Source organism: Ooceraea biroi, chromosome 10 (assembly GCF_003672135.1).
Source record: "Ooceraea biroi isolate clonal line C1 chromosome 10, Obir_v5.4, whole genome shotgun sequence".
Lineage (NCBI taxonomy): Eukaryota > Metazoa > Arthropoda > Insecta > Hymenoptera > Formicidae > Ooceraea > Ooceraea biroi.
This window is the reverse complement of record NC_039515.1, coordinates 8,201,388-8,213,574: the sequence shown is the minus strand read 5'-3', so window position 1 is coordinate 8,213,574 and position 12,187 is coordinate 8,201,388. Positions and strand designations below refer to the sequence as shown.

General features: G+C 50.4%; 1 protein-coding gene across 3 annotated transcripts in view; it reads left to right on the top strand.

The window, feature by feature from the left end:
• The window catches only part of LOC105283718 (transcription factor Sox-2), an 89,725-nt gene that overhangs the window by 53,593 nt on the left and 23,945 nt on the right, over positions 1-12,187 (top strand). The window lies entirely within an intron of this gene.

Genomic DNA, 12,187 nt, shown 5'->3' with positions numbered 1-12,187 from the left:
TGTCGCATTGTCGCCGAAGGGGGTTGACCGTCCTCCCTCTTCTTCCCTCCCTCTCTCCCTCCCTCCCCCCTCTCTCTCTTCTCCACACTTGCTCTCTCGTGTTCCGGGATGGTTTTGTTGTACGCGCGGCATATTGTCGCGTGTTGTCGCCGTTACCTGCGTAGGATCGCGAAGGGCCGCGGCTCTCCTTCCTCTCTCTCTCTTTTTCTCTCATTCCTCTTTTTTCCATCTCACCCACCCGTAACGCCGCGTTCTCTCGCCTTTGCGTTAATTTATGAGGGTGGTCCCCCCACGAACTCACCCCCGCGTCATCCAGGGTAATTCGGAGAGGTCATACGCGAGACACCGCAAAAAACGCTGCCACGCTTTGCAGTATGTGACCCTCGAGCCCTTTCGCGAGCCGAATTCATTCTCTCCAAAAGGCCAAGAGTGTTCGAGAAAGCACGAGTGCTTTTCGCTTCGTGTTTGTGCGCGGGTGGGCACAGAGAAGCAATGGAAGATGGAGTGCATGTTGCGTTGCCGCTCGAAATCCAGTAAGTTTCCATTTTTCCGATGCTCCGTTCGATATCGTTCGCGTTTCACTCTCCGACGAGTTTGTAGGAAGAATCATCCCCGAATTATCGCGACGAGGTATCGATATCCACGCGATGATTTGTGGTACTATCTACTTATTACCAGTACTTTCGGTCAGAAGCGATTTATCTGCAATTGTGGTGGTTTTCTCAGGGCATTAGGGACGCGATCACGAGCGGCACTGTGGGGGTTGCGGGGAACGTGCCTTAATGCGATTAAGGTCGTTATCAGATGTCGCTTCCACTTCTTGCGCGGTGACGTCGACGGCGCTCGTTTGTCATCGCGGCGACGTCGTCGTCACGGGGGTTGCATGATTTACTTCCGCCTTCTCCCCCTTTTCGCGCCCTCCGTTTCCCGCCGTCGATTTCTTCGTCACGATTCGAGCGTGCGACGTGCGTCCGCGTAAGATGAATGTATTTTCACGCGTACACGCGCGCCAGACAATCTTCGGCAATTAATTCGAGCGACGCGCGTCTTGTCAGCCTTCATTAATTCCCGCGATAAATCATTCCATTTATTTGTACTGTAATTTGATGAAAAAGATTATGTCTTATTCATAAATTTGATTGTAAAAATTACATGCACATTCCTTTACACGCGCGCGGCTGTCCGTTCTTTTCGCTAGTTCGCATTCAATTAATTAATGACACAGTTACAGTCTGTAATTTGTTGTTTAGAGACTTTAATGACGTTTTTCGAGAATTGTGAATTTACATAACAGTCATTACATCGATTTAATGCCGTGCTACCTCCGAAATCAATCGCCTGGAGGATTGACGCTCCAGTTTGGAGAGATTCGCAAACTCGCGTGCGCCTGCATCGTTCCGTGAGCGAGCGGGTTAAATGAACTCCGAATTAGTTCACGACCGGCGTATTCGTGAAGGAAAGGAGAAATAATGGTAGCGCCTAGAGTATAAATTTACGAATCGTATTGCGCGCGCACGAGAGAGAAAGAACACTAAGAACGATAAAGATGAAGAGAAAGAGAGAGAAAGAGCCAGAGCGCGAGCTCGCGTGCCGCACGCAGATCTCGGGCGTGCAGCTCGTCGGAGGGAGCATCCGAGGATACGTTAAAGCCAGCCGTTAACGCCTTTCGACACGACCCTCGATGGCCTAAGGCCGATTTAGTGTCGCATTAGCGGCGAAAGCGGGGAAAAATTGTTGCGCGGCCCCCGGGAACGGCGAGGAAACGGCGGCAGAAAAAAAGAGGAGAAGGGAAAAAAAGCGATGAAGGGCTGGAACGGAAAGAAGCTTCGTCGTATACCGAGAGAAAGTCGGGAGAGTAAGAAAAAGAGGGAAAGACAATCGTCTTCCTCGTGGTCATTGAGGGCGAGGGTGTGGCCGGGAGATAGGGATGATTAGAAGCTACACCCTTGCCGCCCTTGCCCCGCGTCTCCTTCGGTAGTGCGTAAGGGCACGAGCAGCCCCGAGGGCGCAGCCGGAAAATTCATGGAGTTACTTGGCAGTCTCCCCGCGCGCGCTCGCGCTCTCGGCCGTTTGCTTTTAGGGGCAAGGGCACGAAGGAAGTCGTTAACGTCGTCGTCGTCCTCGAGAGGTCGACCCCCGAGGGTCGAGTGGAGACGGTAATCCTAATTAATAATTAATTACGCTTGGAGGGAGAATTGTCTCTGGTTCCCGTTCGCTTCCCCCGCTTGACCGAAGAATAATGGTCCGATCGGATCCTTCCCGCCCGGCGACACGATTCCGCGTCAATTATGCTCGGCGGATTTACGGCTGCGCGCGCTATAAATCCGCTCGGCGTCTCGCGTTTTCCTTTCACGTCGCGTTTTCCCTTTGTTAGCACTGGAGAGCATCGGCGCGTAAAAGTTCGAGTTAATTAATTTGCGTCATCTTTCCCTGCGATGCGATATTTATTTATGTGCGATTAATAAAATATCTCTCTGTACCAAGATTCGTTTCGGAGATTTTCGGAGCGTAAGGTATCCCTCGCGGCGTACACGTATTTCTCGCCACGCGGAAGCGATCACCGGCAGTAAATCTCGCTGGTGAATGGGACGCAGTGTAACATCGGACGTGGCGATCGAAATAAATAACCATCTGTTCGCTTCCTGGTGCCCAGAAGCACGATGCTTTACCCGGTTTTCGCGAAAAAGTCGACGCCGAAACTGGAAAAGCGAAGAGACATCCGTGCCGAGAGCCGCTCGACGAAAGGAAAGACACCGTTCGGGAGAGTGGCGGCGAGGCGAAGAAAGCGAGTCGAGGAAAAAGCGGCAATCGGGGACACGTTTTCGGCCGCTGGATGCTGGCAGGACCGCCCGCGCGTACACGCCTGAAACTTGTCCATGTGTGCCGTTACATACCCGCGTCTCCCCGCAGGAGCACCCCAGTTTGTCAAAGGCGACCCTTCGGTGTCGCTTACAAGACAGCAAATTTGTCTCAGATAAGCAAAACAAACACATAGCGTTCGACTGCCGTCATTCTCCCCGTTTCTCATTTTATTTTTCGTTTTCTCTCGCTGCCGAGAACGAAATTCGCCTCGAGCGAAGCGGAGACTGTGGTGAATCGTCAGTGCGAAATACATCTGGATAAAACATCTGAACAATTCGAGCGGGTTACAAATTGCCGTGGCCTCTTGGGATTTTATCAATTTGTTGGAAACTATAAGCCTGACAAGATTTCGAATTTCTCGCTTCTTTACATTCTCCCTGAACAAATACAAATTATTAAGTCGCCCGACCCAGAGGTAAATAAAATTTGTGTATCCTTCACCAAGAAACAATAAAAAATATCTAAAAAAAAAGCTTCTGGTATGGAAACTGCATCTTGTTATGCATCTGTATTATCGATCAGGATTTTTCGGACACCCCGTATAGAGGGTCGCGGCTATTAACGATGCATCCTGTCGGTGGTCACCGAGTTATGAATCGATTCCGCGAATGCCGTGTTTCGACTACTTTCTCGCATTTCGGCCGCACTAGGGATTTGCATACATTAGAGTTTATCCTTCTGAGAACGTTCGTCTTCGGGATGCACGCGCGAATTTACGAATGCTCGCCCCGAATTTGCGAGCGGAATCTCGGTGGCGAGCTCATTATGGTCATTTGTGCTCATTTAAACGCAGCCCTGCGGCGCATCGGAATTATTGCGAGAGAAATTCGCCTTCTCGCCACGTCGCTGATACATTGTAGCAGCGACAGCCAATTTCAACATCCCTTAAAACCACGGCAAATAAGGATTAATCAGGAAACGGGGTTCCGCGGATGAAATGAAGCTCGACACGAAGAGCACGGACTTTCTCGTCTAATTTGACACGCGATGCAACTGCTGCGTGCGACGATCGAAATAATATTCGACAGATCAGAAAGAGAGAAAGAGAGAGGAAGAAAGAATGCGTAACTCGAAATCGTTGGATCTCGTTAGAGAGAGAGAGAGAGAGAGAGAGAGAGAAACGAGTTAGATAACACTATCGAGAGTTCTCTTTGTCGGCCAGCGACAATCCGGACGTCGTAGCAAAGTCTCTCTTTTAACACCCTAATATAGACGCGTCGAGTCTCTAATGGATACCTGGACATCGCCTCGTCTTCTTATCGATCCCTCTGATCTGCGTTGTGGGCCCTTGTCCCTCTTTTTCTGATGGCGTGGTTGGGCAGAACGAGAGAGATACAAATAACCGGAATCCTCTATCAGCTAATTAAACCATTAGGATATCAGGAACCTGCCTTTTGAACTGGTAGTATGATATTTTGATTTCTCCTCGGCGTCGCCAACGTGTACGTTTGCAATGCGAAGGGGTGCAGCTACCCTTGTACTCAACGTCCAATGAGGTTTTAATGCGCTTCTCCGCCGAAGAGAGAGGAGCACGCTACAGCCGTGACGGACGTAAATGCGTGATCGAGAAAGGATTACCATGTTCGACACGATTATGCTGCGAAAGAGAGACGGAGAAAAGGAAAGCAAGAAAGAGAGAGAGAACGAGAGGGAGAAGGAGAAACAGAGGTAGCTGCGTATTCACATTCGTCTCGGTGGGGTGCTTCATCGGGGTAGTCTCGCGTTCCTGCGCAGGAATCGTAAGGGCAGCTGTGCAAAAAAGGAGGGATTTCTAGCTCCAGCTGCGTCGCCGCACGAGGGTTACTTGTCGCGGATAACACCGAAGCGTTCAGGGATCGTTCCTCTCGCGCTGACGTGGAGCGTGCGTCGACTGGAAAATTTAGTTTCGATTAGGATTCGCTCCTGAATGTGCGCGGATTCGTGGATTCATCGAGCAGCAGCACGTGGACGCCTCAATGAAAGGGGTGGCACCTCGTTGCGTCGATCAGTTTTCCAAGGAAGCGAGTTTAATTTGCGTTTACTCGTGTTTTGGTGCACAGAGCAGTTACGTAGGGAAAGGTCCATCACGTTATCCTTTTAATTAGAATATATAGTCGATAATTAAAATATATGTAGTTTTATTAGAATATACATATATAATCCATTAATAATTATATTAACATAACACAATAATGTTAGTGGAAACATCTGAATGCATCTAATTAAGACGTTTTCTCTTAACTGGAGCTGGTTTGCTGATGGACCGCGCGATTCCGCGATTTGCATGAATAGAATTCAAAGAGGGTCCGCGAGCGGAATAATAAAGTATCGCAAGCAGGATATTAGGTAACAGGGCAAGTTGATTCGCTCGCGTCCCCGAGCGCTATTTGTGGGCCACGTTTCTGGCCAGGTCCCAGGAGCCTCGTCGGCCAAGACAATGTAGGAAAAATGATCCGGAATGATCTCGATCGAGAGACGATGCTGACAGCCGATGGGGAGAGGAACGAACGACGCATGGGGGATGTCGGGGGTAAGAGAGTCTTTCCCGCTCGCACTCCTACTCGCCACGACACAATACGTATATTTGCGAGAACGGTCGGAGAGCGACGGCCCTCGGGGGTTGTCGAGGGGTAAACATCGTGTAACCACCGGGGGAAACACCAGGGGGTGAGCGCGCGATCCCGCGCGTCCGCCCGCCCGTGCTTGCATACGATTCCATAAATATTTTATTGGCTCGTCATTCGACTTTATTGCGCCGCACGATCGAATGACACGCCGGATTAGGCGGCGGTTACTCCCTCTCGATGCACGCGAGAAGCGCGAATCACCACTGATTTATCACCCTCGTCGATTTCTCGTTGACGCAATGTTGACGGGGCTTATGAGCATTGGCGTAATTTTCCATATCACGCCGATATTGAAAATTTAAATTGCAGGTTCCTTATCTTGGCATTTGATTCTTCTAGAATCCATATTTAATTTGTGTGGAAAAAATTTCGTTGAATATATTCTACGCTTCCATATTACATATATGCGTTACAAGCCCGTTACAACATCCGAACGAACATTAACTCGAACATTCGCACGACTTCTTAAACTCGCAATCTCCCCGCGTTCGTCCGTAGCAGACCCTAGCAACAAAGTTCCAACCTTCGCCTCAGCAAATCCATGGTTTATCGGTCGAGACTCGAGGCTCACCGGGTTCTTCACGGAAAATATGCCATTCGGTTAAACTTAAAACGTGCCGTATCGTGATCATTTTCCGAGACGCCTTGTTCGCAGTCTCCGTACGAGGAAACGTATTTTTTACGACGCAGCGACTCGAAGCATAGAGGGAGCGTCTCGTTCGTCCCGCTCGCTTACTCCGCGCGCGTCCACCGTCGGTGCGGCGTCTCGTTCTCGCGCTTAATTAAGCCGAGCCACTTAGTACCGGTGAATGCTCTTTGATTGGCAGACGAGGTGCCTGACGATGACCGAAGCTGACAGGCCAGGCACGGCTGCGCGCCTATCCGCGCCTACGGCCTCGCGCGCGCAACAGCCGAGTCGGCCACTCAGTCAACATCAGGCGAACGCTGAGTTATGTCGAGGGTCCGAGTTCTTTTAAACTCGCCAATAAATCGGGCCCCGGTCTCCATCGCCACGGACGACGTGCTGCGGCTCCCTCGTCTCCTCGTTCTCGCTATCCTTCGCTCGCATCCCCGCCGCATCTACCTCCTCCTCCTCTTCTTCTTTCTTCTTCTTCTTCTGCTTCTCTTCTTCGGACAACTGGGACGGCTCCCTTCGGTAGTCGTAGTGGCCCTTTTATTTTTCACCGCCGCGCGTCGTCTCTTCTCGCGCGCAATCCTCCCCCTGTGCCTCCTTCGTCTTCAGGTAGCGCGAAATTCATTGCAGCTTCCCTCTCGTCCTCCCGCATCCTCGTCTTCCTCCTTCCCCTTACCTCGTCTTCTTACCTGAGTGTTCGTCCGTCCATGTGTCTGTTCGTTCGCTCGCTTGTTCATTCGTTCGTTCGTTCGTCCGGTCGAGCGAGGTGCGAAAATATCGGCTCGTTTGCCCGATGACTCGACGGCTTCTTCTCTGTCCGTCTCTCTCGCCTCTTTTTTCCTCCTCCCTCCTCGAAAGAATTTTTTTCTCGCCGCATCTCTCTCTCTCTCTTTCTTCACCGCGTGCGCGCCGCTTCTCTCTTCTCTGTTTCTCTCTCGTCTTTTTTCCCCGGTCGGTTGGTTGGTCGGTCGGTCGGTCGGTCGGTCGGTCGATCGATATTATTTCTGCAGCAGCATTCCACCGGATCGATCCCTCGTGCGTATCATCCGCGCCGGACAACAGGAAGAAACTTGCACGACTACGGATAGCGCGAGTGCACGTGGAGCCGGGACGCAACTCGATTGGGATTATGTTGTTAGGCCCGCGGCGTTTCGACGGCAACGATCGTTCATGTTAAAAGCACGAATGATATAACCATCCCGCGATCTTTCACTGAACAGATGCCTACTCGCCATCAGGCGAGCGTCGCAAATGTGCGTACGCGACGAGACGCACGTAGCCGTAACGTTGTTATCGCGATGTGGCGTGATTTGCAGTAAAATAGTGACACCAATGATAATCTATTGGTCCGACGCGCTCGGAAAAAAACGATGTTATTTTTCCACGAGCGAAGAACGCACGCACATGATTCCTCTTCCATCCATTGCGTAACGATAACTGCGAACGCGGTCCGAAGAGCATCCCGCATTCGAACGCGTCCGTTCATTCAGATCGATCGGATCCTTCGCGTCATTATTCGTCGCGGTTTGATCATTGATTGCGCGGACTCCAATTTCCTAAGCAAGCCGTATTTCAACGTTGCCTATCGCGATCGTGAGTCTTGCCGTGACGGCGACAGCGGCGATGGCGTCGCCGTCGTCACCAATTAATAATTACGACATTGTCGCCGCACGCTAAACGCTTTAATCAATGTCATCGGGCCAATTTCCGATCGCCGTTGGCTCCCGTCGCCCATCCCCGTTTCCCGCCGGCCTCTCCTCTCATCACCTCTCCTCTCCTCTTCTTCCCCCTGACGCGCGCGCGTCTATCAGGGCGGCTCCTCTGCAGGAAATTACGTGGTACACGATCGAAACGCAAGGCGGAAGTCGCAATTTATCAGTTTCCAGGCTGGATGCGCCGCCGGAGATCGCGATTCCGATTTTCCTCCCCGCGCGCCCTTCCTCCCTCCCGTCCTCTCTCTCTTTCCCTCAACCGCGGCCCTTAATGACGCTTGAAAATCGATCGCTTCGATCTCTCGCCCACTGTCACTCGTCACTCAGTCACGCTCCGCTAATTGCGAGATATTTATCTCGTCGACGCCTTTTTACTCTCCATCCCGGCGTCTTCGACAGCCGTCTATGTGTCGGGCCGATTTCATTTGTTGCCACGGCTCGTAATCGTAATCTCCCGGCACGAGTGATTAATTACGTCGCACGTCGGCCGCGCCGGAATAAGTTCGCCATTCGATCGGCTCGCCACGACGCTAATAACGACAACTGCGATCATGACTCGACCGCGCGTCTCGGATGCAAACTGAATCCGTCACGGAAGATGTTCCTGGAACGGGATGTGATCGAACGATCGCCCAGATGAATTAGAATCGCGTCGCGCGATAAATAATGCCGATCAAACAACGACGCGAAATTCCGCGAAATAATATTTCCTCTTTCAAATCCCGCTCGATCCCGTTCTATCCGCTCTTGCTGCCGAATGCGTGCAAGCGATCGTCCGATAATATTCTCGCGCGGTCTCGGGGAAGGCAGATATAAAGGGAGAAAAATCCATGCGCGTGCATACATCCGCTGGAATACCGCTGGTTCCGCCAGTTTCGAGTACTCGGCGGCGGCTCGAGTGCTCGGCCGGCCGCGGTTATGAATACGCGGGGATCTCTTGTGCCGCGATTCTCACGCGAGTGCCGCGATTCAGGACGCCCGGCTCGAGAGATCCGCGCGATCAAGTTGTACTACCCATGCACGTGCGGGCGCTGTTCGTTCTTTAAAATGAAAAAAGAAAGCCGCGTGGGGGCGGTTCAAAAGGACCGCACCGGAAAATCGGTCGGTGCTCGGCCGAGATCACGGATCGATCTCTCGGATTCCTGCGTCATTGTTTCAATGAAACCGCCCGGCCGAGCGCTCAATGATCGCAAGCGATCATTTGTCGGGCGAGTAAGTCGATGATGATCTGACAGCGGTCCACTTAAGATCGCACCGTCATTTCTCACGAGGTGTAAAGATTTTTCACGGAATTGCACGCCACTTTAAGAACTCGTTATTGTTTCCGTGTTTTTCTCTCATTTTCTCCCATATTAATACCGCACGTGATGCGTATATACATTAATACATATATACATATGTGTGTGCGTGTGCGTGTGTGTGTGTAATCCGCACGGACGAGTTTTCTGAACAGAACCTGCCGCAGCTCGAGTATATGTGAGGAAAGTTTCACGGAAAAGGAAAAGCTTTGGCACGTTCCGTGATTTCATAATAATTAATAATTATTATATTAATAACAAGTAATAATCGAACAACACGAAAGATAAATAATCGACCTAATCCTTTTTATTTTATCCTTTCTAAGAAAATTCTGCCAAAGCAGACTCTAGAAAACATTAATATCTTCTTAACGTTATGCATAGGCTGATTATTCTTTGCTTTAATGGCAGATTTCAGTCCCAAAAGAAATAACTGCGTTTTCGCAGATGGATGCCTACCTGCTGCGAACCTGATGCTGTTACTTATGCAGCGAACCTTTGTTCGCCTATCTAAAATCCTGGAAAAACACAGGGAAGGATATCTAGACAGAGACACTTGCCGGCCTCATGGCGCTGAGAATTCTCTGCGAGCAGCAGGTGACTTCAATAAGTTACCTAGTTCCTAGGTAACTTTGGTGACATAAGAACAAAGTTGTCGAAACTCGACCTTTATTTCACGCCTGGCGTGTTCCTTTTCTGTGCAGAATCTTTCCATGGTAATCGTGTCGAGTACGCACGTGAGTGATCGAGAGCGATTTGTACACATAATCGATGGAACGATAATGATTTAGGCCGGAAATCGTGCGTCCAACCTCATTCTGCGAAACCTTACATAAGCTTACATAATTTACAGAACCTGCTACATAATTTACACAACGCCGCAAAGGTTGCTTCGGTCGAATAAAGTATATCTTTCGTTCCGTTGCATATGTTCCGTATGCCCCGCGAAATTAATGGCGATATGTAAAAGGAAGACGATCAGGAACGTGTTCCACACGTGCATTTGTTTATAGGCATTTTGCAATTCCACAATTATTTGCACGATATTGACCGCGTCATCGCGACGCTCCTTTTGCGCCCCTAAAATATTACGTTATACTTTTTGGAATGAATCATCTTAACCGGCACACACACACATGCGCGAAAGCACACGTGCGCGTATACCTGGCGAGTTTAGTCAGCCATCAATCTTAATCATCCGCAACGTGTTGAGAGAAATATGGCCCTCCCAATGCGCGCGTGAGACGGACTCTTATATAAGAATAATAATGAGGGTCGTAGAGAACGTAATGTCTATCCGAGGCGTAATTACGGTACGTGGCATCTCATCGGCCGTATCGCAATTATGATATCAGTATCGCGCGAGTACGGCGCGAGCGCCGCGAGAAACACGTACCTCGATTAAATTCGAACATCGGGGGGTACACCTCCCCCGTGATTAGGAGGGTCCCGTGGATCTCTCGAATGGACAAACGGCAATGGCGAACGCGATACGTTCGGCCATAATTGCGCGTTCGGCAATCGCGGTTGGGTCAACAGGTTGATCTCTTCGCGAGCTGGCCGACTTCCGGCGACTCCTCCTCGCGCGGGGGTGAGGCGGGGAGCGGCGCCTCTCAATTGCATACGATTTAAGGCCGCCGTTAGCCCCCGACCTCAGTGGCAGCCCGCAAATGAAAACTTTCTTTTCCTCCCTCCATCTTCTTTCGCCAACTTCCGCGAAGGATCTCGCGGTGTGGAATTTTTTCCTTTTCCTCCCCCTATTGCTCCTCTCCTCCTCGTCGTTCTTTTCTTCGTCCTCTTCTTCGTTTATTGCTCGGCTCGTTCCTCGTTTCTGCTCGGTTTCTGCTTATTTCCGTATGCAAGTTGCGGTCCGTCGGGCAATCGTGTTTCCCGGAAGCCCTCTCTGGCGAAACGCTCCGTGTAATAAATTTTACCGTAGGCCCGCATTTAAGCCGAGAGCGAGGGCCCGGCCTTTCCCACTACTTAGCTGGCATCGTAATGTTGCACACGAACGCATACCGGAAGCCATGCTAGAAAGTATGACACCGTTTCACGTCAATAGCCGCGGTGACACGTGATGGTGAAAAAGCTCTCAGGCGAGTAATATATGGTCGAATCAATATGGCAAGATCTTGCTTCTTTCTTTCGGCCATCAGTAATTTTAATTCTAATTACTCGGCGGTGTGTATTAAAAATCAAAAACGTCCCGAATACGTCAAATACAATTGTATAAGACAGAATGGAACCGCATCTCGTGCTAATCCCGCTAGAAAATTTTGCGAGATTAGCTGATAAGCTTCAGGAGGGATGCGAACGAGGATCGATCCCTCGCGGGCGGAGGATCGGCGGGAAAAAGGCGACGAGGGGAGGAAGACGCGGAGGCAGCAGGCGGGATGCTCGACGTCTAATCTGTCGGCAGTGATCAGGACCCAAGTATCGATGATGAAGTCTCCGAGGGCTTTGAAGTCCGCCGTGCCTCGCGACGGGGGGGAGCCAACCGTTCGAATCCCTCCGAATGCTGATCCTGATCCTGAACCGCGGCGGCGCGCGGCCGTTTCGTCTGTTGGTGTCCATCAAGCCGTGTCTGTCTTCTTAATGCTTGTCAGATATTAAAGCGCCCCGCCAGGCCCGATGGAAAACACGCCGCTGGAAAAATACTAATACTGACACGAGTTTCGGCGCGAGTCCTCTTCGCGTGTGCGCGCCTCTTTCTGACAAGTAACACTACCCAAGTGCCACTCGCCGATTTTCTTGAAACTTTGCACACACGTAGTACATCGAAAAACATTAGACACGTGTCTTTTTATTTGCGCTAACAACGCATTTTAAGGTTAGAAAACGCATTCGAAAATTTAACACTCAATGGTAACTAACGCTACTCCTGAGCGTTATTCTCTTACAGCTTTTACGACATTACTCTATTATGATTGTATTGGCTGCGTTCGACGGAAAAAGCTGCTTTGCAACCGTTGTAAAAATCGTGAATCTGATTGGCGTATGCGCTTAATTTTGATTGAATCTAAAAGCATACGCAAATCATATTCACGAATGTTGAATGTTTGGCATTAATTTTAC